At 38.6% G+C, this 25,285-nt stretch overlaps 2 long non-coding RNA genes across 4 annotated transcripts in view; one reads left to right on the top strand and one right to left on the bottom strand.

Moving 5' to 3' along the window:
- LOC101749407 overlaps positions 1–25,285 on the bottom strand; it is a 229,987-nt gene that overhangs the window by 44,380 nt on the left and 160,322 nt on the right. The window lies entirely within an intron of this gene.
- Positions 244–13,916, top strand: LOC121111530. The gene is made up of 3 exons (XR_005862481.1): positions 244–398; positions 4,938–5,093; positions 9,106–13,916. It is a non-coding gene; the product is annotated as an uncharacterized LOC121111530 (long non-coding RNA).

Consider the following 25,285-nt stretch of genomic DNA (forward strand, 5'->3'; position numbering starts at 1 on the left):
CTCTCTTGGTCAGCTGAGGTCACAGTGTGGGAGGATTCTGAGTCGAGGCAATTGCAAACACACTGAGAAGGGAAGGAGAGTCCATTGTGTATTGTGTAAGATTGAGTACATCTGTCCCGCACTTTCCAACCAACAATAAAATAGGAGAATGAACTGCTTCTAAAGGTGATCAACAAAACAATGTTGGGAAATTGTATTCTGGAAACATCGAATATGCTCTTGAGCTTGGAACTGCAAGGAAGCTTTTATTTTTATTTTTTTTTCAATTTCCAGATCAAAAATAGCTACTGAAATGTCAGAACTTCTGCTGGGACACAAATTGTGATTACTGAGGGCTATTTGTAGAGAAAGTTGAACTGTCAATGGGAAGGAGAATCCGTACTGGTATCAGCAGTGACGTGAGTATATGCCTGTCTAATCTGTTGATAGTAGGATCTTATAAAAATGAGATAGATTCCTTATTACGTAAGAGAGTCTTGGTTTTCTTTTTCTTCCTACATCATTACATTAAAATACGTACGCACATTTTTACTAATAAGTTTGCTCATATGGGATCATGTATTTACATATCATAATGACTGGCCGGTGGAGCACAAGATAATTTCTTTATTTAGCTTGTGCACTATAGCAGCGTGTTTCCATTTTAATAAAACAGTGTGTCCCTGAGCCATGATTAGTATGCGAATTTTCCAAGGTAAACTTTTCTATTTGAAGAGAATCACTTAATAGCCCTCTGAATTTTACTACACATTGCCTTCTCTTTTTATACCACTGCTCTCTCCTCTACTGCATGACATAAGCAATGGAAAAAAACAAGCAAAAAGTATCCTCATAAAAGATTGCCAAGGGATATCAAATGTGCTTTGAAGGCCGTTATCTCCTAAATATGGGTACTCACTCAAGTGACTTTGGGACTGCAGAACTTAGACAGCCAAAATTTGGCTCCATACATGCATTAGAAAACAAGTTATAAGCACTTGGAAAGGCTGTAAAGTTTGCTTTTTCAAAGTTTCAAAGTCATACAAACTGAGTCAGCGCAATGCCGCAAAGAAGGGGATAGGGAATCAGAATGTGCCAAGTGTAACAAATGGGAGGAAAACAAAGTGCATATGGGAAGATGTGAGGAGTTCAGATTTTGATGTCAAAGGCAGTCATGTTTAAGGCATTTTGTTTGTCTGCCAGGTTATCTGCCTGCCTCCATGTTGGGTGGTTTAAATACCTGAGTGAAGCAGAGCTGACAAAACTATTTTGATAAGTCTATGGTCGTTACCACTACTAAGTGCAGCATTATCACTGCTGAGCCTTTGATCAACTTGTTGCCTAAACTTTGAGTGATTTCTCATTTCTTTCTAGCATGGAGATGGAGTGAATCTTAGAGGGAGTTAGCTGCTTGTCAATACTGTGACTAATGAACAAAGGAGTCTGAAAAATTACTGAAAGAGGCTCTTTTCCTTGACATCTTAGCTATTCATTGAGCCGTGGTTGCGTCATGTTGCCTTCAGTTCTTTTCTTTGCTTTGTAAAAATGAACAAGGACAGAAATGGAGCAAAGCAAATGAGAGAGATATTCACATCTGGGAGGCATGACAAAATAACTGCAGTACCCATGGCTCTGAGAGTGTTTGAGAATGAGTGCAAGAGGAAAAAGGAATGAGAGGCAACTCCACAGGCATTACATTTTTTGCTCAGTTCCAGGTCACCTGTCAATATCCTGCCCAAGGACTTGAGAGGATGTATTTGACTGAAAAGAAAGGAGAGGTTTCCAAGACATGGCTATTTTGTAGGACTTAAAGAGGGAAAGAAAAAAAAAAAAAAAAAAAGAATTTTTTACAGTGGAGGTGGTGAGGCACTGGAACAGGTCACCTAGTGTTGTGGTTGATGTCCCATCCCTGGAGGCTTTCAAGGTGAGGCTGGATAATGCCCTGGGCAACCTGATCTAGCTTGGTGTCCCTGTTCATTGCAGGGGAGTTGGACTAGATGGCCTTCAGAGGTCCCTTCCAACTCTAAGGATTTTATCATTCTAAAGTAATATATTTTTTATCATTGACTTCTAATGCCTATTCAAGAACTAGATGATTTCTGGATTAGCGAAAGAAATGTAGTATTTTGTCAACGTTTAAAGGGGATAAACAGAATGGCAATGTAATCATAAAATTATCAGCCTGATAAGAGTTCCCAGGACAAATGAGGCAATGACTGATGCAAAGCTCATCAAGCACAGAACTAGAAGTCTAATTAATACCCTTCAAATTCAGGTTTATGAAGACTAAATCCTTACCCAACTAACAAGATAACTCTGTGTAAGATGATGGTTTATTCATAAAAGGTAACAACGTAAGAAAGTTTTGTTTGGGATTAATTTTAAAAAGAAAAGCTGGAAATGCACATGGCAAATAATGCAACAAATGCAATTACCTGCCAAGACCATAATTGTGCATAGACATAATGGAAACCATCACCCAGAAGTGCGGTGTGGGTCACCAACACCCCACATGTACCTTCAACCTGCACACCGCACCATGCAAGGGAGTACGTAAAGATTGCACACAGCATGGTTATTGTAATCAGCTGGTAACTTATTCAGTAATTAGTCACAAAATTTGCCCATATTAATCTGCTATTTCCCATCTCTCTTTCTCTTTCTGAGGTCCCTATGGTTTATCTTTGTCACCTGGTCCCATTTGAGTGATGTCTCTACGTATTTATCAGTCATTTTCACCTGATAAAGTTTTCCAATTTGTTCATTTCCAAATTGTTCATCCTTCAATGCATAACACCACATTTCATGCTCCTAGGTTATAAACAGCATCTACTATTTATTTGTCAAATGTCATCTGAAAATTTCTCTGTGATATTGCCACCCTCTTCTTTTTCACAGTGTATCCCATTTTCTCAGCCAATTTCATTAGCATACTTCCATTTTCCTCCAGAGGACTACAGAAGACATCAAATAGGATCAGTTCTTAGATTGATTCTTCAGAAATTCCATAGTTGAGTCTCAGAGTTCCTTGCAGTGCAAATCAAAACAAACTTAAAAGCCTACCAGAAACTACATGGTGAACAAGGTTGAAAATGTATTATTCAGGCCAGCAGATAGAGATAAGACTCAGTTCTTGGACACTGGAACAGAAAAATGTAGCTAAAATTAGAGATTTTAAAAATAGCTTCTAGAATTGATTGTGTTGTTTTACTGATTGTTTAAAACTGAAAATAGTCTAATCCAGACAATATTTTCTAATTATCATGAGTTAATTTAAACCTGGAAATTAAGTCATGGGTGCTGATTTAGATGGTAACAGGATTTTTTTTCCTCATTTGTTTTTGAGAATCCCAACTTTATACTGAAGGTGTACAGAATTCCCAATTGACTGAGATGCACCTATCCCCTCTACATGGAACCTGTGAATGTGGAGCTCCACATACAAGCTCTTTAGTAGCCCTACCTTAATTGCTCTCTATGTTTTCCAGAGAGTTACAACTCAGAAGGGAATTCCTATTTTATGACTTCTCATATTCCCTTTGATGTTGCAGGAAATGATATAACTGTTTTAACTACCCATTGATCCACAACACCTATGGTCTTTTGGACTGTCCTAAGCATAGAGACCATCAATCTTTTGTTTTCCATGCGAGTTCATTTTATACACCTGTGTAAAACCCAATAAATTATTTATAGGACGATTTTCAGAAAGGGTATGCTTTCAGTTAGAGCTGTCTCATATAGATCAGTAGCATCCATAAATCAGAACCTGAAGTGTGAAACTGTATGTAAAGTCTCACATCCGTCTCCATTTTATTATATTTGTTTCTATGTTTTGAGAGGAGCAGGGTTTTGCTCTGGACAAGGAGTGCCAGCTATGTGATCACAGTCAGCACACTTCTCCAAAGAACAGGGCACACTGTGTCATGAAGCACAAAGCAGAGACATACCACAGAAGAACAGTTCAAACATAGAAGTTTGGATAAAGTAAGCTCTTGGCAGTTCTACACCACCTTTGCTTTAAGATGCCAAAAGCTTCCTCCAGATGGGCCAGGTATTCAAGACATCTTGCTGGCAGCAAAGAGCCAATTGCCAGAATCAGGGGAGAGGTCTGTGTTTCATAAAGAAGTGCCTGTGATGCTTCAGATTTATTTTTCTGCTGAAATTTAAAATAGGATAAAAGGGGTCATGGATTCAGATAGGCAATCCAGTGTAGAGAGGGCTGCAGCAGAAGACAGAATCCTATCCATTTTCTTTTTATTATGAAATAAGAACGGAGCTATGAATCACTGCAGCACAGACAAATCATCTGAGGCATCTTCAAACAGCTGCTTGACTGAGTGCTGTAATACCACCTGTCATTCAATGAAAAGAACTGCAGCTCATGCTTACCAGTTGATAGAAATGTGCCCAAAGCCAAACTGAAACCCTTAACTTCATCAAACAACATGGTTTTAGAAGCTTCTCAATTAAAGCATTCAAAGCCTCTTCTGAGCAGATGCACAGACCTCTGTGTAAGCCAGATTAGCACAAAAGATTGGAAGGAGCTGGAAAACAGATGCAGAACTGCAAGGGTCCTGGGTCACCAGAGTAACTCCTAATTCTGAACTGCTGCCAAGATTAGCAAGTTTAGGTTGGGAACAAAATGGAAAAGTAGAAATGTATTGATGCCCACTTTCCAGACTTGCCAACTCTTATAGCTAATGCAGACAAAGCATGCCAGCAGCTGGATCCCAACTAGTCTGGAGCCCACCTTGAGTTGCTGGGCATCCCCCCTTCTCATTTGTACCACTGTCTCAGAAGAAAGAACATCATTTATGAAGCCCTTCCCACAAGGGAATTTCATCCTCTCCAAAAAAAACAACACAAACAAACCCCCAAAACAGAAATTAGGAGAGAAATAATGACATTCACATGCAAATATATTCACTTTTAGTATTATTATTATTATTTTACAGTCAATGAATGAAGAGCCTATTGCTGCAAAGTAATCTGTCTGCAAAAAAACTACTGATTCTGCCAGAGGAGAACGCTCAGTGGGAAGCTGAGGTCACATCAATACATCTTTCTATCACTTTAGAAATTTTATTATGAAGACTAAAGCATTCACAAAGGTAACTCTTGTTACTTTTTTGTTCTTTTTTCTTTTCTACATGGATGCTGGTACACACATCTCAAAGAAATTACACTTAATGTAAAAAACAAGATATAAAGATTCTGTTATCAACATTAACTCTCTGTGTAGTGCTTTCTGGGGTTCTGTGATGGCAGAAGATTGAATTTCCATGACAACATTAGCAAATATATTCCTTTTTGGTTCGCTTAAGTTGGTACTTTTTGCCGAACCCAGCAGGTGATGCTGGCAACTGTGAAGCTCAATGCATACTGAAGTCAAATGAGAACTTAACTGTATAAAGATTTAGGATGAGATGCTTAAATGATTTTCAGGGTTGCAATGAGCACTAGCCAAGAAATCTGTAGTTCTCTCTGGATTTATAATAGTCAAATATAAGGGATAAAAATATAAGATAGCATGATTTCATTTAGTAATCGTAATGAATTCTGGCATGTATCTGCAGCTGAAGATACCACACATGGCCCTACTGTTGCTTTCACTTACAAATTAATTACAAATATTTGGGTGTAAAGGTCTTTTTGGAGAAAGAATATTTGAGTCTATTTGAGCTTTGTGTCTAACTCAAACTTGTCATGTAATTTTAGCATCTTATTTTCCTGCTACATGTTTGTCATCGTAGGTTTGTCCTATGAGACCCAATCCGTTTCGATAAAATTCTCAAATAAATCTATTTTTAATTCAAAACATGAAAACAAAACAAAAGAACTGAGAAGGAAACCACGACTGTCTAGAATTCAAGCACTTTCATTAAATTAAGCATTAAAAATTTATCAGGAAAAAAAAAAAAAAAACATCCTTTGTCATCAGTTCCTAAAATCAGGCTGCTAATATTTTTAAAAATGAAACTTTCTACATGGTTTCACCCAGCATAACCTAAACCTGAAATCTGTTAAATCTGCCATCTGTTTCCTATTGCATCATGCACTGAGTCAAACTTCCATAGTCCTGGATGATACAGAAAAGTGTGGAAAAAAGCCTTTCTGTATTAGATTGTCAACAATTACTTTGACTTATGTTCTTTTCCAAGGATAAGTCAAATTCATAATGTATGTGTTATGATTTTTGCCATGAAGTATTTATTAAAGTTTTGCTGATTGAGAACGCTTTTGACAGAGCTATCACCTAAACTTCAGCTGAAGACAGCGTTTCAAAACAGCTACAAACACTAAAGACCATAAATTATTTGTAGCAAAAAGAAGTTTGCATCCTTCTAATCTCTATCTCAGCTCCTGCTGGTAGAGTCATCCGTGAGCACACCAGTATTGGGCACTACATGTACTCCTCACTGAGCCACAGAGCCCAACAAACCAGCTCCTCCTGGTTGTATCCCCTTCCTCATCCTGTTCAAGAACCCTTTTTTATCTTTTAATGCTGGTTTCTCTGATGTTTTCAGCGAAAGTCAGGCTCTTAGCACTGTCACGGTTAGAAGAATCTTTTAAATAGAACTCATTGGCTTTATTCTTTTTTATGTTCTTCATCTGCTTGTTTTCTTCCACTGCTGCTCTCACTGTTTGAGTCCATGTTAGTGCTGGGCAGAACCACAGTTGCAATTGGCTGGGAGCACGGCCAGCTTTCCCCTTTTCTGTTTCTTCATTTCTGATGACCATTTGCCTTTGTGCTAGAAAGAATTTGTGGTGTGAGAAGCACAGTTGTTGATATGTTTCTAGCTTTGTAATTGCACTGGAAACATGAACGCTCTTAGCCTTTGGGGTAACTGCATTGCTGTGAACACTCAGTGCCTATAGCAGGGCTAGTTTTAATAGCTTAGCTCTCGCAGAGCCAATTCTCATCTACAGAGAAAGAATTTATAAAATCTTGCCTGTAATCAGGCTCAGTACGGGGCTGAGGAATGCAGTCTTTTTACGCCAGCTCTGCTTGTGTCAGTCAAAACCCATTAAGCTCACCTGTCACTTAGCACGTGATCTAATTCAGCCCTCGCAATTCCAGTGCAGCCAGTTTCAGCCTTGGCACAATCTTTCAGTGCCAGATAATGATATTCTGAGACATTTAATTTCAACCCTTATAAAACTGCTTAACTGAACGTATCGCTCTCAGCTCTCCAGGTATATAAATGAACGTCCATTTCAAGCTCAGAAGAATTAAATTCACCCAATCCACGACACTGCTATCAGAGCCTCCCATATCCCAGCACCATGGTAGGGATGGGAAGAGAGAGGCTAAGTCATGGTTGTCTGGACGCCCCCAAAATTGCCATCTTTTGGTCTCTGTTCTACAGAAATGGGCACTGCAAGGTGCCCAGTGGCACAGAATCTTTGCTGATGGAGGTTTGGCCCTGGGATGCTGTCATGGAGATGCTTTTAGGAGGTCAGAGCTACTGGAGCAGAGGTTGCTTCTGATGTGCACTGGGAGGGAAAGAAAGGAGACAGTGAATTCCCCCCAAGAAACACTGCTTATATATTTACATGTTTTCTTAAATGTTCTTCATTTTTCAGGCTCAGTGAGGTGATTGATGAGGCTCAGGAGACCACTAGAACCATACAGGGAACAAGGCGTGACTTTATTTTAAAATTCAATAGTTCAAATGCCAATGTCCTTATGCACATTCATTTTTTTCTAAAGCCTGCCACCTCAACAACAACCAGCATGATTTCATCACCAGAGCAAGAAAAGTGACATACTTTAGGTGGCAGGAAATGCAGATGCATACATACACTCACATCACTCACGTTGTAAGACTTGCATGGAATGGGATGTACTACAATGCCACATTTACCAGCCAGCACCTGTGTTCGGAGCATGGACATATTCCTATAATTACAAATGCTTTAGAATGCCTTGATACTTAAAATAGCCCCCTATATTCATGTTCCTATCCTTATATGCAGTCAAAAGTTTTTTCCTCATTTTAAAAATCTGTTCATTAGTATTTAGAAATAGATTCTTTGCACCCTTATTTTTGGCCTTAAAGATGATCAAGGGAGGACCAAAAAATCCCTGAATTTTATTTTGAAGTAAAAAGGTTTTAGAAGCTAGTATACAAAAGCTATCAAAATCCCTAATTAAAACCCCAGAGAGTTCTGCAAACTCCAAAAAGCACTTATCTTCTCAGAAGGTATATCTTTGTTCCCAGTATATCTGTACTCATAAACTGAAAATAGGTGAACACGCTTTAGGTTGTATAAATTGTTGCCTAAAATCCCATGCAGCGTGCACAGATACATTTCATTACAAAGGTATTTTTCCAAATGTAACAAACATTTCCAGGTTTAATGTGTTATCTTCTGTACGAGCCTAAATATCTCCTGGATGCAAGAGTTGCAAAATGTATCAACAATTTTTCACCCCTTTGCTACACTTCAAAACCAAATTAGTTGTAAATTCAATAAATAAAGTTACAGGTAAAGCAAATGGAGAAAAAAAAAAAAAAGAGAGAGAGAGAACTGCTCTAAATAAAAGGAAAAATCATAGCCTATTATTTTCTGCTGAAATGCTAATATCCCTCTACATCACAAGGACTTTTGAACTATATTTCTATGGCTGCTGGTGGGAAGTCAGTTTATTCCTCTGGTGTATTAAAGGGAATAATTTATCTCTCTGGAAAAAGAAAATATGCAAATATCTTTTTGAAATAAAAACATTCTATTAAAATTCACACTTGTGAATAAGGTAAATGTTGGGTAGCACGCTGATGACAGCATTTATATAAACAAAGTGCAGAATAACGTTTTCCAAATGATCATTACATTAATTCCATTTTACCTTTGCTAGGATGGTCGCAGCTGAAATTGGGTATTATTCTCAAATATGTGTGCTTTACCATTATTTCATGTAGTGACTCTTCAGGCAGTACCAATTTCATCCCCTGTTTGTTTCCTCAGAATTTTACAGACTGGAGTTAATGAATTTACTTATGCAAAACCCCTCTCCTTTCCTTTTCACTACATTCCTTCAAAGGCCACGCGTTAGCATGAACAGAAAGTGGAAATAGAAATCAATTCAGATTTTTTTTTTTCATTTTCTAATTTTAGGGGGGTAGCTAACATAGAAATACTGCTCTGCACCTCATCTTCATCTCTGTGGTTTTCAAGACTCAAAAACACAAGGCTACAGCTGACCCAACCTAGTGATGGCTCAAGGCATGGTGAGTGGCATGCAGTAGACGACCATGGTCATCATTTCAACCAGCGTTTCTGTAAGTTACCATAACTTTAATATGCTTGGTGTTTTATTTGTACTAAAAATCATGGATTTCTAGATTCTAGAATGTGCAGAACGGCATTTTTTACAGCTACACAATTAAAACAAAGAGGTGATCCTTGTTGACCACAACTCTGGGTATTCTGAGATGACTTTGAAGCTAGATTTAATTAAGGCTTCGGAGCTCATGTCCACAAACCAGCGCTTGCTGCATTAGCAAGGTCTAATTACTTCCCAGTGCCCCAGGCACTGGATGACCCCTTCTCAGGCTGGGCAGCAGCATGGCAGCTGTGGACTGGAGTGATCCCTACCAGAGGGCTGAGCTGGGAGTTCTGGGTCACAGGAAATTACTTTGTTTAAAGTAGAAGATTATTATTAAAAAACTTACAACAACTTATAAAAGCTCAGACTTATAGCTGACTATTGGTGTAATTTACTTTTCAAGACTTGAGGCTGGCTACATTTATATTGCTGGATTTGGAAAAAAAAAAAAAAAAAGGTCAAGTTAAGATATGTGTTGACTGCGTAATATTATTTTAGCATTCCCCTTGATCATATCTTCTGGAACTGTTTGCTCAGAGAGAAGCCGCAATGCATATACAGGAGTAGATCTGAGGTGAATATGCAATTGCTGAAATTCGTGAGACAGAATTTTAAATACTGGTACAGGTACATTCTGGTGCCCTTACAGTATCTGTTGTACTGTATATAAGGACATGAGCTGCCAGAATGACTGAATATTACAAGCTGGACTTTAATAATGGATAGTAATGCCTTGAAGAAACCAAAGATGGTGACATTTAGCAGCTGGGGATAGTTTATGTCATCTGATTCCATCATACCTTAACCAGCGATTCTTAAAACAAATCACGATGAATACCAGCAACTGAAGTTCACAATACATCAATCACAATGTATTCAAAAGTCCAAGGAGTGAGAAAAATAATGCTGAGGCAAGCTTCATTAAATATTGAAAATTCAGCCAGTGCTTCGTGTATAACAGGTACCAGATCTTCTATATTCGTCTATACACAGAATTATTTAACTTCTATATTTTATAGATGGGCCTCAAATCCTCATTTTGTGACTGACATTTTCATATAAAGCTGGAAATAAAATTTCAAATGATAAATAATGACAGTTCATTTTAACTTCTATTTGCAGTTAAGTAAAAAAAACATTCTTTCTAATACACTTTTGGTAAATCCTTGGTTTTGCTACCATGAGAAATCAAAATATTTGTATCACTTTGAGAAATGAGACAGCTACCGGGATTATTAAAGGTTTCCCTCCAGCCAAATTTATGAATTATCTCTGAAGTTACTGTTATTTTCCACAAAATTTAAAGCAGCGAGGAGAAATGTGCACTTTTTAAGATGCTCAAAATCCAGTTTTATACTTGTCTTAATCACTGCAAATAAGTTCATCGCATGTATAAACCACCATCTGCTCACCTATTTTTCAAATCTCTAAATGTAAACTCATTTTGATATTATGTTCAGACAGAGCACCATGTGTGTGAGAGATTCACACATAACTCCTCTAGGATTCAAGACTTTTTGAGATAAATCAAATACTGGAGATGTACCCATACATCTCAGGTATCTCAAGACACCGTTATATGTTCCACAGTGACATCACAAATAACAAAGATCATGATGCCATACAACAAATTCTAGTGATGTGGTAGTCACTGAATTTCACAGATTTGAAAAATGTAAAATGTGAGAAAAATATATATTAATGATTATGGATGCTCGTTAGCTGGAATGGAAGTACTTTGGCATATATTACTGAATACTCTTACCTTAAAGGACAAAGCTAAAAATAAAGAAGATCAGCGTCTACACCTCGCTGCTGAAAGACACTGTTGACTTCACTTAGTACTGTTGTCCAGGGAGGTTGTGGATGCCACATCCCTGGAGGTATTCAAGGCCAGGCTGGATGTGGCTCTGGGCAGCCTGGTCTGGTGGTTGGTGACCCTGCACATAGCAGGGGGTTGGAACTGGATGAGCATTGTGGTCCTTTTCAACCCAGGCCATTCTATGATTCTATGACTTCAAAGATTTGTGACTAACTATGAGGTTTAGAAAAATGCACAGTAAATGCCGCTGAATTTGCATAGCCATACACTATTTGCTTGTCAAGTCAGATAGCCATACTGCTAAAGTAGTTTTCCTGCTAAGCTAGAAAATATATTAAATCTAAACCTTTTATCAAAAAGAAAAATGAGATGTAGAAGGCAAAAAAAGCAACAGGCTCATATCATAATGTTAAGGCATGTCTATTTGATCGCCCTTTTTTCTGATGAATCTGATGAATTTGATGGTTGTACTAGATGATCTTAGTGGTCTCTTCCAACCTTAATTATTCTATGATCACCATTTTAGTTCAGAGTTCTTCCTCTAACATCTTCAAAGAAGGCATTTTGTCAGGTGACTTGATCTGGACTTGAGCTGAACTGTTCTGTTCTGTGTTTCGAAGCATTTTTCAGAACATTTTTTCCAGAAGGAAAACTCTGCAGAGCTACCTGCATTTTTTTTCATTTAGTAATGAGCAATTATAATGTATGCATGTACATCACACATACCTAAGTAAGGAAAAAGCAAACCCCACTTAGTTTTCATAAAAGGCTTTACTGACACAGGTAGCTTATGCAACATTTCACAGGGAAATGGCTTAATAAACATAACAAATTTGTAGAAATCCAAATTGTAAACATTCTCATAGTTTAAGCAACTCTCATTCTCATGAAAGCAACAGCAGCAGCAACAACAAAAAACATGAAGAAGCAAAGCCCTGTCCAGATTATTTTCAACCCAGTAACAAATTCAAAGCCAGAGATTCTCTCTCACAGGAACCCCATTAATACCCTGCTGAAACAAAGCTGAATTTAATTCCAACTCTGTGGGTAATGATGCTGTCTACTTTCCTCTTTACTGTTACACTACAAAAAGTCAGGCATTAGCTTTAATACTAGCCACCTGCGATCGCAACAGATTGCCAAAACCCAAAGTATTCTCTTCACTTTTTTTATTATCCTTTTTTAGGCTTAGTATTCCTGGAGATGTAATTTCACAAAATTTTGTTGCTTTGCTGATAGACAAAACTCTACATATATTTTTCTTCGCCCAAAGAAAATCCCAGATTATTCCCCCCAAAAAATCACTTTTATCCTTGTCAGTCCCACACCATTTATTTGCTGAAGACAAAAGTTATCAACATTACGGTCAACAGGAGCAGTTAATGAACTTAAAGCAGATTACCCAGTTTCTAGTGAATCTCACTTTCAAGAACATACCAAATGCAATTCACTGGACTCACATTTCAAGAAACAGTTTACTACCTTCACGTTTTCAGGAAGGCAGAATGATAGGAACAGTGATGCCAACGAAAGCCTCCCAGTCCAACATGAGAGATTTCTCTATGCCTCTTAAAATCTAAAGAATTCAGTAACCTTTGTCAGAGTATATGATGTCTTTCTTCAACTTTTGTAGAGGGAGATAAAGATATTTTTTTGTTCTAAAGAAACAGATAACCACTGCCACTCATTACATTACCAGTTTCTCTTCTCTCCCCCTTCTCTGCCTGTACTAAAGCCAGGCTGTAAAATACTGTCAACAAAACCGCAATTGGTTTGACTTGGCTCTGAAACCATTTCAGCACTTTGTGGTTGAATAAAAAGCTAAATTTCCATCATGGCTACCTCCACTACAATTTTCAATTGGACTACAGTTTGACTTCAAATTGTGAGAAAGACCTGTTTGCAGGCAAGCATGTAGAATTCATGCAAAGAAAATTGAAACGATAATTGAACGAGAGTTTTTGAACAGAGGTTGTATTTGTCCTAGTCAATAGCCCTCCATGTTCCCAATTCTGTTTGTCCAAAATAAGGATTTGTCCTGAACATTTAGGTTACAGTAAATGCAAGCACTCACATAGGCATGTGCGCAAAGAATACCTCACCAGGAATTGTTTCTCTTTAACACAGACTATATAATGTCAAAAATTTGATTCCAAAGATGCTCCTCATGAGAGCCCAGATTGTTTGCATAGGCTGCATGAAACTACTTGCACTCAGCAGTATGTGCTGCTCCCTCCAGCCTACCTGTAGAGCAACGAAGCAGCAAGGCACCTGAGGAGCTGCAACGTAATTCCACCACCTGTCCATTTTGCAGCATTAGGACGCAGTGTACAGGGATGTACAACCCCAACCTATGCTCCCATTGCATGACCAAAATGGAAATATGTGTGAAATCTCTTTACTAAGCCTCCTGAATTGCAAGTGCTAGTCCAGAAAATGCTCTATTTCTGTGAATTTACATTAGTATTGTTGCAGTGCAGTTTATGGTTGGCTTATAAGGGAAAACTGCCTACACTGTCTCAGTGCAATGTAACCAATGGCATACTGGACCATGCTCATACCTTTCTCTAAAAGTATGATTACATATAAGTATGAGATTAGTCCATATAAATCATAATGGGTCCAGGCTTGAAGTAGACACCATAGCATATCTGGTTCAGCTTCCTTAATTCACATCACTGAACTTGGTTTTACCTATTTACTACGTTCTCTGATTTTTTTGAAAACCTGTGTCTGAGTACAGCTGCTTAATAGAGCTCTGCTCGTATCCATCATGCCAGGTTTGACTCTCCTAGATTTCAGTTTATCCACTCTGAGGAATGTGATAAAGAAAATAGAGCGCCAAACCATAATTGTTGTCTTCCTTACAACGTCTATCACTTTTCTGTGATGGAGAATTTAAATACGTATTGTCTATCGTTAACAAGGTGCCAGCAACCTCAGGAAAAATGAAATCATAATAAAATATAGCTGCCAAAATGGAGTCACTGCCTGAGTCTGGTCTTGGTTTCAATGCATTTCCCTTTCTGCTTGCAGTGATTCATAATGGTAGAGGTATATGCTGCCAAACGCGGTTGGCACCTAAAGAGTTTCATTATGCTTTTGTTATGTTCCTAGCGTATACTTTGAAATAAGTTTAAATAAGTTTTAACTGGCATTTAAAAACAGGCAGGGCCAGAGAGGTGATATTTCAATCTCTGTAAACCAAACCCACAATGAGCCAAGCACAGATCTCTTTTCCATAAAGCTGGACAAAGTCAGGCACAGGGACCAAAATGGGAGAACAGCAAAGACTCTGAATCAGGGACTTGGAGCAGTTGAGGAGGTTTGCATCTCTGCCTGCATGCCTTGAGCAGAGCAGCCACTGAAGAAATCCAGCACTTCCTTTCTTCTCCATGCAGAAGCAGTTGTGCCTTCAGATATCTTTTTTATATACAGAGGTATGCATACTCCCTCCCAGAGGTGAATCACCATCACAGACAGGCTAGCATGAAGGTCAGTGTTTTGAAAACATCCTTGACAGTTTGCATGGGCTGAAAATGCATCTACAGCCATTGGCAACGGCCATGAACAGTGCTGCAAGATGCTCCTGAAGGAGGGGTTTTTGCAAGAGTAAATAATGCCTCATACAATATCTCTGCATTAGAAATACACAGGTATTTGCATGTAGTAGATACAGAATACTGGAGATTTTTTCTAGAATATGTATATATTTAATGTATTTTGAGTCTACAGGATTCTGTATCCACATAAGGCAACTTTTTATCGCAAAAAGCTCTACGGCGTATGCCAAGCCAGAAGTCCTGGAAGAGCTTCATGCAGTGCTGCTGCACTTTGACGTTAGCCCAAGTCACAGGGATGAGCAAATGTGGGGAAAAGAAGCACTGCAATAGAAATTGAACTTGTGAAGTCTCAAAGTACTGACAGAGCTCTGAGCCAGTGACTCTGTTTTCATTCACACAAAGTGAAAGTTGAGGGGTAAACTCAAATATAATTCTTGAAGGCTGCTTACATGTCTCAGGGAGACAGCAAACTTCTACAGGACTGTGAATGTGTAAATCTCCAGTATCAGGCAATGGAAGAGGGCATATTTCGGAACAGTTTTGGAAAGCTAAGTTTTACAATCTAAAATAAAGACTAATCCTTTAGTCTTGTCTTTAGGCTAAGAATTAAGGACCTAGTTTCACCTCGGTACACTTTCAGAGTAAGCAGGGAAGAAAAATATTATTCTGTCCTAAAGATTATCACGTATTTAGGCATTTTATGTCTCAGCACTAAAAACATTTAGAGAAGGAATCCACAAACTGCAATAAGTTAACACTCAGTAAAGTCCCTGCAAGATTGGACCATTATTCAGGAAAGTAATGGGGCCAGAAGTGTTAAATATGCATTCAAATATAGAAGCAAGTGCATCTTTTTAGGTAGCAGTGTAGCAGTGCTCCTGAAAACCAACAAACCCTTCTGTGATTAGATAAACAAATCACAGCAAGTCACTTGGAGGCATAAGAGATGTGCAATCGCAATTAAATGAAGCCAGGAAGAAATTGAGAGAATGCACTGACTAGATAATGTGCAGTGATATAAAATATTCGAACACAGAAGTTAATGCATCACCTTTTAAACCAAGGGAATAGGCTGATAAGATGTGAGTGAAAATCCTTGGAAATCTCTCATGAAAAACAATATCTGATCCATTTATCTCACAATCAAGGGTGGCAAAATCTTTTTCTTCACTCTGAGACAGAAAGCATTAGCTGAGGTTTATAAAAGCTTCTTAGCTGGAAATCTGACCAGTCTTGAAGAGGCTGTTAAATGAAGATTACTGTAAACTGTGCTTCAAACTGTGTGAAATCATGGGAGGCAATTTTGATTGCTCTCAACAGAAAGAAATTCCACAGGGAGTGCAGGGGGAAGAAGCTGGATTTGTCCCAGGGCCAGAAAGGAAACCATTGATTCCCAAGCAGCTGCTGCAACCTGAACATCCAAACATTCTGCTGTTAATATCCACTCAGGCCCTAATTCCGGTATTTTTGATTGGGAAGGTGCAATACTGGAGGCTCTGGGTGCAGCCTTCCTGCTTGAAACCCCTCCTTCAGGGTGCATGGGGCTGATGGATCAGCATAGCTTACACTAAGGTCATTGCTTTGAGAGTAGTTTGGACCTCAAGATAAATCATCCAGCATCATAACATATTTAGAACTAGTCCTTGTTTTGGGGAAGACATTCACCTCTCAGATATGTTCCTCTTACCAGAGGATTCATAGATATTTTTCATTTACCCTAAAAAATCAAAACAAACTTAGTAACAGTAGTCTAGACAAAAAAATCAAACAAAGAAGGTGAGCACTGTGAAATTACAGAGCACAGGAATCTTTCAGGAGAAATTATAGTACAGGAAAATAGCAGAATAACATTATTGAACACAAGCTTTTATTTTAAACTGTAAATAGTAATGTTTGTGTTGGGATTGTTTTTTAATTATAGCCCTAGTATAAGTACATAATTTGTTACGTATTTAGGCTCTACTGTGAATTGTAGATAATAATTAGATTGGACCAAACAAATACTTAGTAACACTGTACTGCTGGGCACTTTACTCATCTTCGATCTCCAATAACTTAAATGCAAAATAAAAAGGTCTAGTTACCCTCTGATTAACATTGAAACATAACTTGTTGGCTCTTACAGGTAATCTTAATGCTGAAACAGTTAATTATATTAAGCTTGTAGTGGAAATGCTAAGTCAGGGCTTGAAGCAGTGATTGAGCACCTGGTGGGAAGGCAGGGCTATCCTAGGGGAGCTCAGGTGCATGCAATGTACCTGAGTGACCAGAAGGGCTGGAGCCAGGATGCACCCTTTCCCAGACCTCATTTAAGGGCTGGCAGTGGAGGTGAGGCTATTTTGTTGGAGATCCTTGCATACCTGAGGCTTTCCAAAGGTAAGAACTTTTATTTGTTTCTTCCTTATTTATGTGCCCACCACTATTGTGGTTGAGTGAGCACTCACTTGCTGTGGCTTGGGATCTTGCTCCCCTGCTGTCGTTGCGCTTTCCATTGTATTACGTGGCTATATGTTATTATCAACTGGGTCAAGCATTAAAATAGACAATAAATGTAAGAACTGACATGAAACAATGTGAAACACTCTTACAAGCAAGCGGTCACACTGTGTGGCTTAAAGGAGCAATAACTTATCAGTTACAGCAAACAGCAATGCACCTACAATAAAATTTATGCCTTAACAGTTCTAATTTATTTTTATTATCTGGTAGTCAGAAAGTCTGTAGAGTCAATCCCATTAATGATAACATTTCTTATTTTTGAACCCATAATAGCTCTTCTCTTCGTCTGTGTACTGTGTTATGAGTTGCTTTCTTGACATTTAACACAGTCTCTTCATCAGTTTAATGTCTTTCCTACTTGTGTTTGGCAATGTGTGTTCCACTTTTCCACTGCAGGGCTTAGGATGATGTATACATTTTACCTCAAGAAAACACAGTATTGTTATATAACTGCCATATTTTCAATGCCTTCTTTTATGTTGCACTTCCTCAGTTGTATGCTGGAAGTGAAATTGCTTCTATGCAAAAGATATGATGAACTACTAATTCTTTCTGCCCTTGAGCCTCTGTAAGGGATCTGTGTTAAAACATTTGCTACCTTAGGGTCTTCCTAATATCCTCCTTCAAAAATTCTGAGCATGTTTTGGAATAATTGCCTTGTGTCAGTGCTTAAAATTGTTGCTTCACCTCAACTGTTAAATGCTGGAATTGAAAACTTCCCCACAGATATATGATCATAGTTTGCCAATACAGTTATGAGTGGTTATTAATTTCTTCCATTCTCATACTGCTATCTTCTGATGCAGTGCTTCACACAAAACAATCTCTATGGAAAACAATAAACAAGGAACTTTCTTTAATACAAATTCCTGGCATCAAATGGTAGCTTACCGCTCTGAGATTTGATCTTGTATGAAAATTGCTTCTCACCCCACTATTTGAAGTGGTGGAGCCTAAGGATATCGGCATCCTAACTCGTGTATGAATGTCAGCATATCGTAGAAAATGAATAAAATGTGAATCACCACTTAATATGTATAGGCTATTTGACATAGTTAGCATACTGATTTAAAAGCAGTGGTGGTTCTCTAGTTTTCATTCTGTCTACCTCATGCTCAGATTGTCTGAGGGGAAAAATAAAATGTATTTCTTGTGCATTAAGTCAGGAGAGCTGCAGTTGGAGCTGCTTTTGTGCTGAAAGAGCAATGTCCTTCGCTATGAGAATGCACACAATGCATTGCAAAGTGTTGTCTCTTTGCTACCCTGCACATTCTCTGCTAAGCAGAGACCAGCAGACTTGGCTACAGAAACCAAGTAGGATAAAATCAAAGCTAAGTTATCTTTCTGAAGTCCCATACAGATCACCTGGGTTTTATTTTCACTCCCAGAGATCACCTTGCCCACCTGCTTCTCTCAGAACCATACTTCCAAGAGGAACTGTGTTCTCCTGCATGATGCCTTTTGCTCCAATTCCCAGCAAACATTCACCTAATTTTTCCCTTTCTTGAATCTAAGTAAAGATGTATCAGGCTATTCATGTCTTAATTACTCAAAATTCATCTTCTGGTTCTCTTAAAAGTTGTTCACAGCAGTCTGAATCTCTTAGGATTTCTAAGCAAGTGGAGTAATTTCTACTGCATTTAATAAGGTTTACATTCCCTGACCTTTGCCTGTTCCTGGGGATATTACCAGCAGGAGAAGCAATTGTTCTGCTGGCTTGGAAAATTGAAGGGCCTAACTGAGCTGATGAAAAGTTCCTAGAAATTCCTGGAAGGGAAGAGATGCTCAGAGTGCTCGGAGAGACTCCTAACAAGGGCAGGGGGCATTGGTGGAGAGAACACAGCAAAGGAGGGGTGAGATGATTTGAAATCCAAGTGGTGCATAGGAGCTGCTGTTATGACAGTAAAAGCCCTATTACCAGGCTCTGTGAAATACTCCTATGTTTGTGCTCATCATGCAATCTCTTATTTCCATCAAAATGATAGACAGAATAGTCAAAATAAGAAGAATGCATTGCATTGCACAGCACTGTTTAATCATGTGGTTGGTTGCAGATAACACAAAAAGCAAAGGAAGAAGTGTTGAAATCTGGGGTTTTCTTATAAAGGAGTTGGTGGTATGGTAGTCACATCCACATACCCTATCTTTAAACTTAAACTGAATGTTGCAAGAGGGACTTGGAAAGAAAAGAAGCAGGACTGCTCTGAGACTCAGCCACTTTTGGATTTCTCTTGTGAACTGAGAAGGAAATTAGTACTAGTATAATTGCTTGTGTAATTATGGCACTGGTTGCCCAAATTCTTTTCACAGCCTCTGCCTAAGCACCCCAGGCTGATCCCAGCTGTTCCTGCAGGTACCCTGTGCCCCATGTCAGTGGGATTACAACTTCTGAGGGAGTTATCTTCAGAGCTGCTGAGGATTTGCCACTACTACTCTTTTGCACTCTGCTCTCTTTAGTTTAAATCTCTACAGAAAATAAACTAGTTAGAAAGCAGTCTTATCTCATGGTTACAAAGTGGTTTATGCTCTTCTGACATGGTATTCTTAATGCTCACCCTGAAATTCCTGCAGACTGTTGTAAGCCTAAGAAATGGACATGAAAAAAGGTTGTATCTGAGACAAAAAAAAAGAAAAGAAACCCAAAATGCGATAGACAAAGGAGTACAAATAGCAACTCTCTATACAGCATACATATATACTCTCTTTATACAAAAGGTTCTTGAATCTTGGGACAGAAGTCCTAGTGCTGCAGGCAGCTCAAGCACTTCACTCCACTGACGCTACCTGGCAGCTAACCAGACACAAGGCATCAGGGAAGCCCTCCTCCTCCCCTCTGCTTATGTTTTTCTTCTTATCAAAATACAGCTTCCCTATTTACATCTGGAACTTTCCTTGACATTTAGAACTGTCTGAAGCTGAGGCGTGGCAGTAAGCACATCACAGATGCACAGAGAAAAGAGAAATGCTGCCAGGTGGATATACAACCACAGCTCAGTATGTCTGGTGCTAAAAGCAGAGTGCTTCCCAAGCCATGGACTCCCTATCTCTCTCTAAAAGCTATTTTCATTATAGGCAAAACAGACCACAAAATCTTTTGTTTGCTTGCCTTTTATATATATAGTTTATATATATATAGTTAATATGATTTAAATGCTGTTACAATCTCGAGTCACATTTCCTTCAACATGCTTTTCTGCATTAGGAAAAGAAATTTTTAATCTTTTATTTGTAATGATGATAAAAGAACAAGTTCTTGGCTTGCCTTGGCACACCATACATTTTAATGTACATTGATTTGTATAAATGTCTCATTTGGAGCATATTTTTGTTAGTATCAGTGGTTCTTGGACAGTTAAGATTAGCCCTCCTGTAATACAGCTAGTCTCACTGGTCAAAGTTGAGGAACACATTACTTTGTTTTGAGATGAAAAAGGAAGACAAAGAGACAGCTGCTGAGACTGGAATATCAAAGGATCGATGTCCTCAGTAGGAACAGAGAGCCATGGTTTGCAGGAGCCACTACAAAATTCTTCCTTATATTGACTAGAAGTGGGAACTGTGTGCTTATTCTTACTAATGATTTCAGGATTTTATTAGGAAAAGAATTTAAGAAACCCTCTTGAAGGCGAGCTGGAACCCAGCAGAACTTTGCTACCCAGATATCTGTATATAATTTTGACTATGTTAAATGAAGAAAATAGCAGTTCTCATTTTCAATATCAGTTTTAAAGATACTACCTAAGCCCATATTCTCATATCAAAATAACAAAAATACCACTCATTTGCTGAAGCTGTTGTTGTTGCCTACTGTGATCCATTCAGACAACAGTGCTTCATAAAATCTCATATATGGACTTCTAAACTATGTGAATACACAATCTGTTGTCATCCAAATAGAACCCCAAATTTGCCTTAAGTAAAATGAAACACTTTCCCTACAGTTTAAGGACACAGCAACAGCAACATCAAAATCTAACACCTAATGCAGACCAAAGTATCTGCCTATCTAGCTGCCATCTCCTCCAATATCCTACTTCATTTTTCCTCCCCTTGAACCACTACCTTAATTTTTCCCTCATAATGGAGAACAAATGCAATGATAGCTTAATAAAGTGACACAGTCTTGTCTATAATAGATAGAACCCTCCAGTAAATTGTTGCAGGCTGTGACTGATATTTGTCCAGTATTTACAATTGCTATCAATGTGGAAGGTCTTCCTTGCTGAGCAAGAATCATTTTGAACTTTCATTTCTGACTGCAAAATCCTCTGTGTGAGATTGGGAATCCTTAGTGCAGGTATCCTACAAACTACAAGCTAGATAAATCCCTTTGCTTTCTTCAGTAAAATGAAAAGCAGAAACCCCTTCAGATTCATCTGAAATCCTCCAGGGACATTGCTACTTGCAAATAAAATTGGTTGAGCCCTATTTTCAAAAGCTGCCCTTCACATAGCCATCTTCTTCTACCATGAAGATTATTATCTGAAAACATTAAAGCTGCAGCAAATATATCCCGAATCATCTAGTTCTCTCTGTGCCTCTTACCACAGTGAAATCATTTCAGGGACAAATTGTCCATTTGTAACTTGATCCATGCCTTTTATTTCACTTTCTACCCATACAACACAATTAGAAATCAATTATGTTCTTTTTCTGAACCTCCTTTTTGAAATGGTTTTGCTATACTTAGTGGCTGTCTCCTGAAAGGCACCATTCCTTCATTTGCAGCAACTGATGCAGAGAAGAACCATAGGGTGAGGAAGTACAAATGGAGGACAAGCTTTTAATACAACATCCTGGAAAGGAGAGAAAAGCAGGGATGGTGAGGTGTGGCCTCACTGCAATTTTCGAAGTCTGAGGAAGTCAATATTGGAATCACAGAACATCCAGATTTGGAAGGGACCCACAAGGATCAGCAAGTCCAACTCCTGGCCCTTCAGAAGTGGGGCTACATAAAGTCATCCAAACTCTATGTCTGAGAGTGGTGTCCAAATGCCCCTTGAACTTGGTCAACTTTGGGCAGCACCTGCTGCCCTGTGGGGCAGAATCTTTCCCTGGCACTCACCCTACCTCCCCTGATGCAGTTTGATGCCATTCCCTATGGTCCTGTCAGAGAACAGAACTCATTGCCCTTTTGTTTCCTGTGAGGAGCTGTGGGTTGCTATGAGGCCTCCCCTCAGCCACCTCTGCTCTGGGCCCAAGAAGCCAAGGGATCTCAGGCGCTCCTCATATATATACCTGCCTTCCAGAGCCTTTATTATCTTTGTATCCATCCTTTGGGTGTTCTCTATTAGTTTTATGCTCTTAAACTGTAGCACATGAAACTCCATCCGCTACTCTAGTTGATGCCACGCCAGCACGGAGCAGAATAGGGCAATCCCTTTCCTGACTGGCTGGCAGTGCTGGGCCTGATGTGTCAGTTAGTCCTTTGGGTTGATAAGGCAACAAAAATGAATGTAATCATCATCATTCATTGAAGAAATACCTTGTGGTATCTCATAAACTATTCTCATAATTTGATGTTTCTCTGGCTGTGACAAGTACAATCCTACATCCTTCCTCTGACCCTGTAGCTCTGCACAGATCTGACTGTGCACTGACACACCACGGCTCTCAGCAACAACATTCATAATGAGCTGAAAATCTGAGTCAATATTATCAACGTTATGTTCTCTTAAGGTAGTTTCTCTATGTTGGGGAAAATAGATTTTATAAGGTAGCAATACTACATAAAGATAATATAAATTCCTCTGGAAAAGCAAGCGTCTTTCAGAAATAGTTAAGTGCTTTCCAAAATGTATTAGATTTTGTTGTACTTCCCCACTGAAAGCTCTAGAGAGCTTCTGGGAGCAGTCGTTGTGAGGGCTGGTCAGTGCCTGGCTAACAACATGAGCCAAGATCTCTATTAAAAAAATAGAAATCTAAATCTGAATCTAAAAAAGAATAATCTAAGTTTTTTATGCTCTTTTATTTGATGTTATCATGAACAAAACTAAAGAATATTGCAGTCTGGACAAGTAGCACAGCACTAAGTAGATAAACTTTGGTAGTATTTATATTTTGTAGCTCATAAGCAGAGTGGTAAAACTATTGCATTACTAATGTATTACTACAGGAAAAAAAGGTTTAGAAAACTTCACCCCCTGTCAGCAGGCATATAGGTTATATGGATATGACTGGAGACTGTTAATGTGTAACTCATTAAGGTGGTTGCCACCTGGATAGCCTAAGTATGAAAGAGAAACAAGGTTTTAGGAAATCTGTCCTTTTACCTATATTGCATGCTCTAATAAAGGACATGATCTTCTTTAGATTGCATTTATTTGGGGGATAAAATAGTAGAATTTCTTATTTTTAATCCCTAGTGATAATAAACAGAAAAAAAAACGTTTGCTGATATAAACAACGTACATGTAGGTCAGCTAGGGTTTGGGGAATAGCAGTTCAGTCAAGCAAAGCATTGGAACATATGCCTAATTCTAAGTGTAATTGACTAAAGTGGTTAAAATTGAGCACCTGCTTAAGTGCTTTCATGGCCTGATGCCTAATGAAAAATTAATCACAAATGGCAGAGAGCCATTATACCAAGAAGGCCTTATTTATACTGAATTAAATTATATAATAATTAAGGTATATTTAGTCAGCCTCTGTAGTAAGTCTGTCCGTATTCTTGTCTGAATCAGCACATTTTCAGAGTGCTAAGACCACAGTGAAATATTTCCGTTTTTAATTAACCTTGCAAGTAGTTTTATTTTGGTAATAAACTTGCAAAGCACCTGCGCTGGTCACTGTGATGGCCACACAGCAGCAGCAGACCTGTGAGACTAATCCCCCTTGCTTCACTCGCAGTGCCACAGTGAAAATGGGTTGCAGGATCAGTGGTGTATTAACAAATGAAAAATAGGGATATCCTAAACAGCTCAAAATGATATAGTAATTATGATCATGGGTCTGGTAGCAGATATGTACACTAGGCCACTTCTTTACCTTGCTTAATTTTTTCCACTGCTTGATGAAATTTGGGGAGTACGGCAATGGTTTTCGAGTCTTATTCATACTGGTTCTCTACGAGCATGGAATTGGCAACTGACATATCAGACTATTTTCAAGTTTGGTCTCTCCATTGCTCGGCTGAAAATGTGGGCTCACGTTTTAGTTAAAATCATTTTTTTAATGTGCATTATGGCAATTATTGCTCCAATAGACTCAGATTCAAATGGAGCTGATTAAACTGGATTCTTGGTTATCAGATCACAAGTAAGGGAGCCTGATGTTTTCCATTAGATTTTAATAAATACAAAATAATTTTAATTAGGTCTGAGCATCTTGGTAATAAAATATTGCGCTGCAATTAGATCAAAACAAATTAACATTCGTCAAATGCTGTTTGGCATTTCCAGCAAAATGGGGACAGTTTTGCTCCATATGAATTTAGATGCGTGTAAACACTGTCTGCCAAAGTAAAGACTGATGAGAACTTGTGCGTGTTGTGTATTTTGAACAGACGACTCATTCATCTCATTCTGGCAGAACATTTAACTTTAAAAAGATGAGAATTTGGGCAACAGAAAGTTATTAAAATAAGCTTTCACTGCACTGTAAAAAAAATAAAAAAAAAAACATTTTGCCTAAGGATGATTGTTGATGTTACCATTCTCAAACGCTGATCTTCTCAGAAAAGGAAACAATTCAGGACCAGTACCTGCCTGTAATCACATTCCAACAGTAAACAACATCTTAGGACAGAGTGGTTGCATTTACATAATGAGATACAGGTGCCCCAGGCTCTCTGTACAATAAATCCACCCTGCACAAACAATGATGTGGATCTGATGAACCAGCTGTCAAGAGATGTCCAGCCAGACTCAACTACGATACTGGGGATGGACTGGGCATGGTGGGAGCAGGTGCAGAATACCAATGTGCAGGGCACTGCCTGTCTGCTGAAGGGAAAATCTCCAGTTGGACTCAACGGTGATTCGTAGCAGATGAGGCAAATCCAAGAAACACCTGTTAGCTTTGAAAAGGAGAGAAATTGGCACCATAATGCTTCACCAGATGAGTCATCAGAATACAAAGGAAGGA

The sequence above is a fragment of the Gallus gallus genome, chromosome 9 (genome assembly GCF_016699485.2).
Source record: "Gallus gallus isolate bGalGal1 chromosome 9, bGalGal1.mat.broiler.GRCg7b, whole genome shotgun sequence".
Taxonomy (NCBI): Eukaryota; Metazoa; Chordata; class Aves; order Galliformes; family Phasianidae; genus Gallus; species Gallus gallus.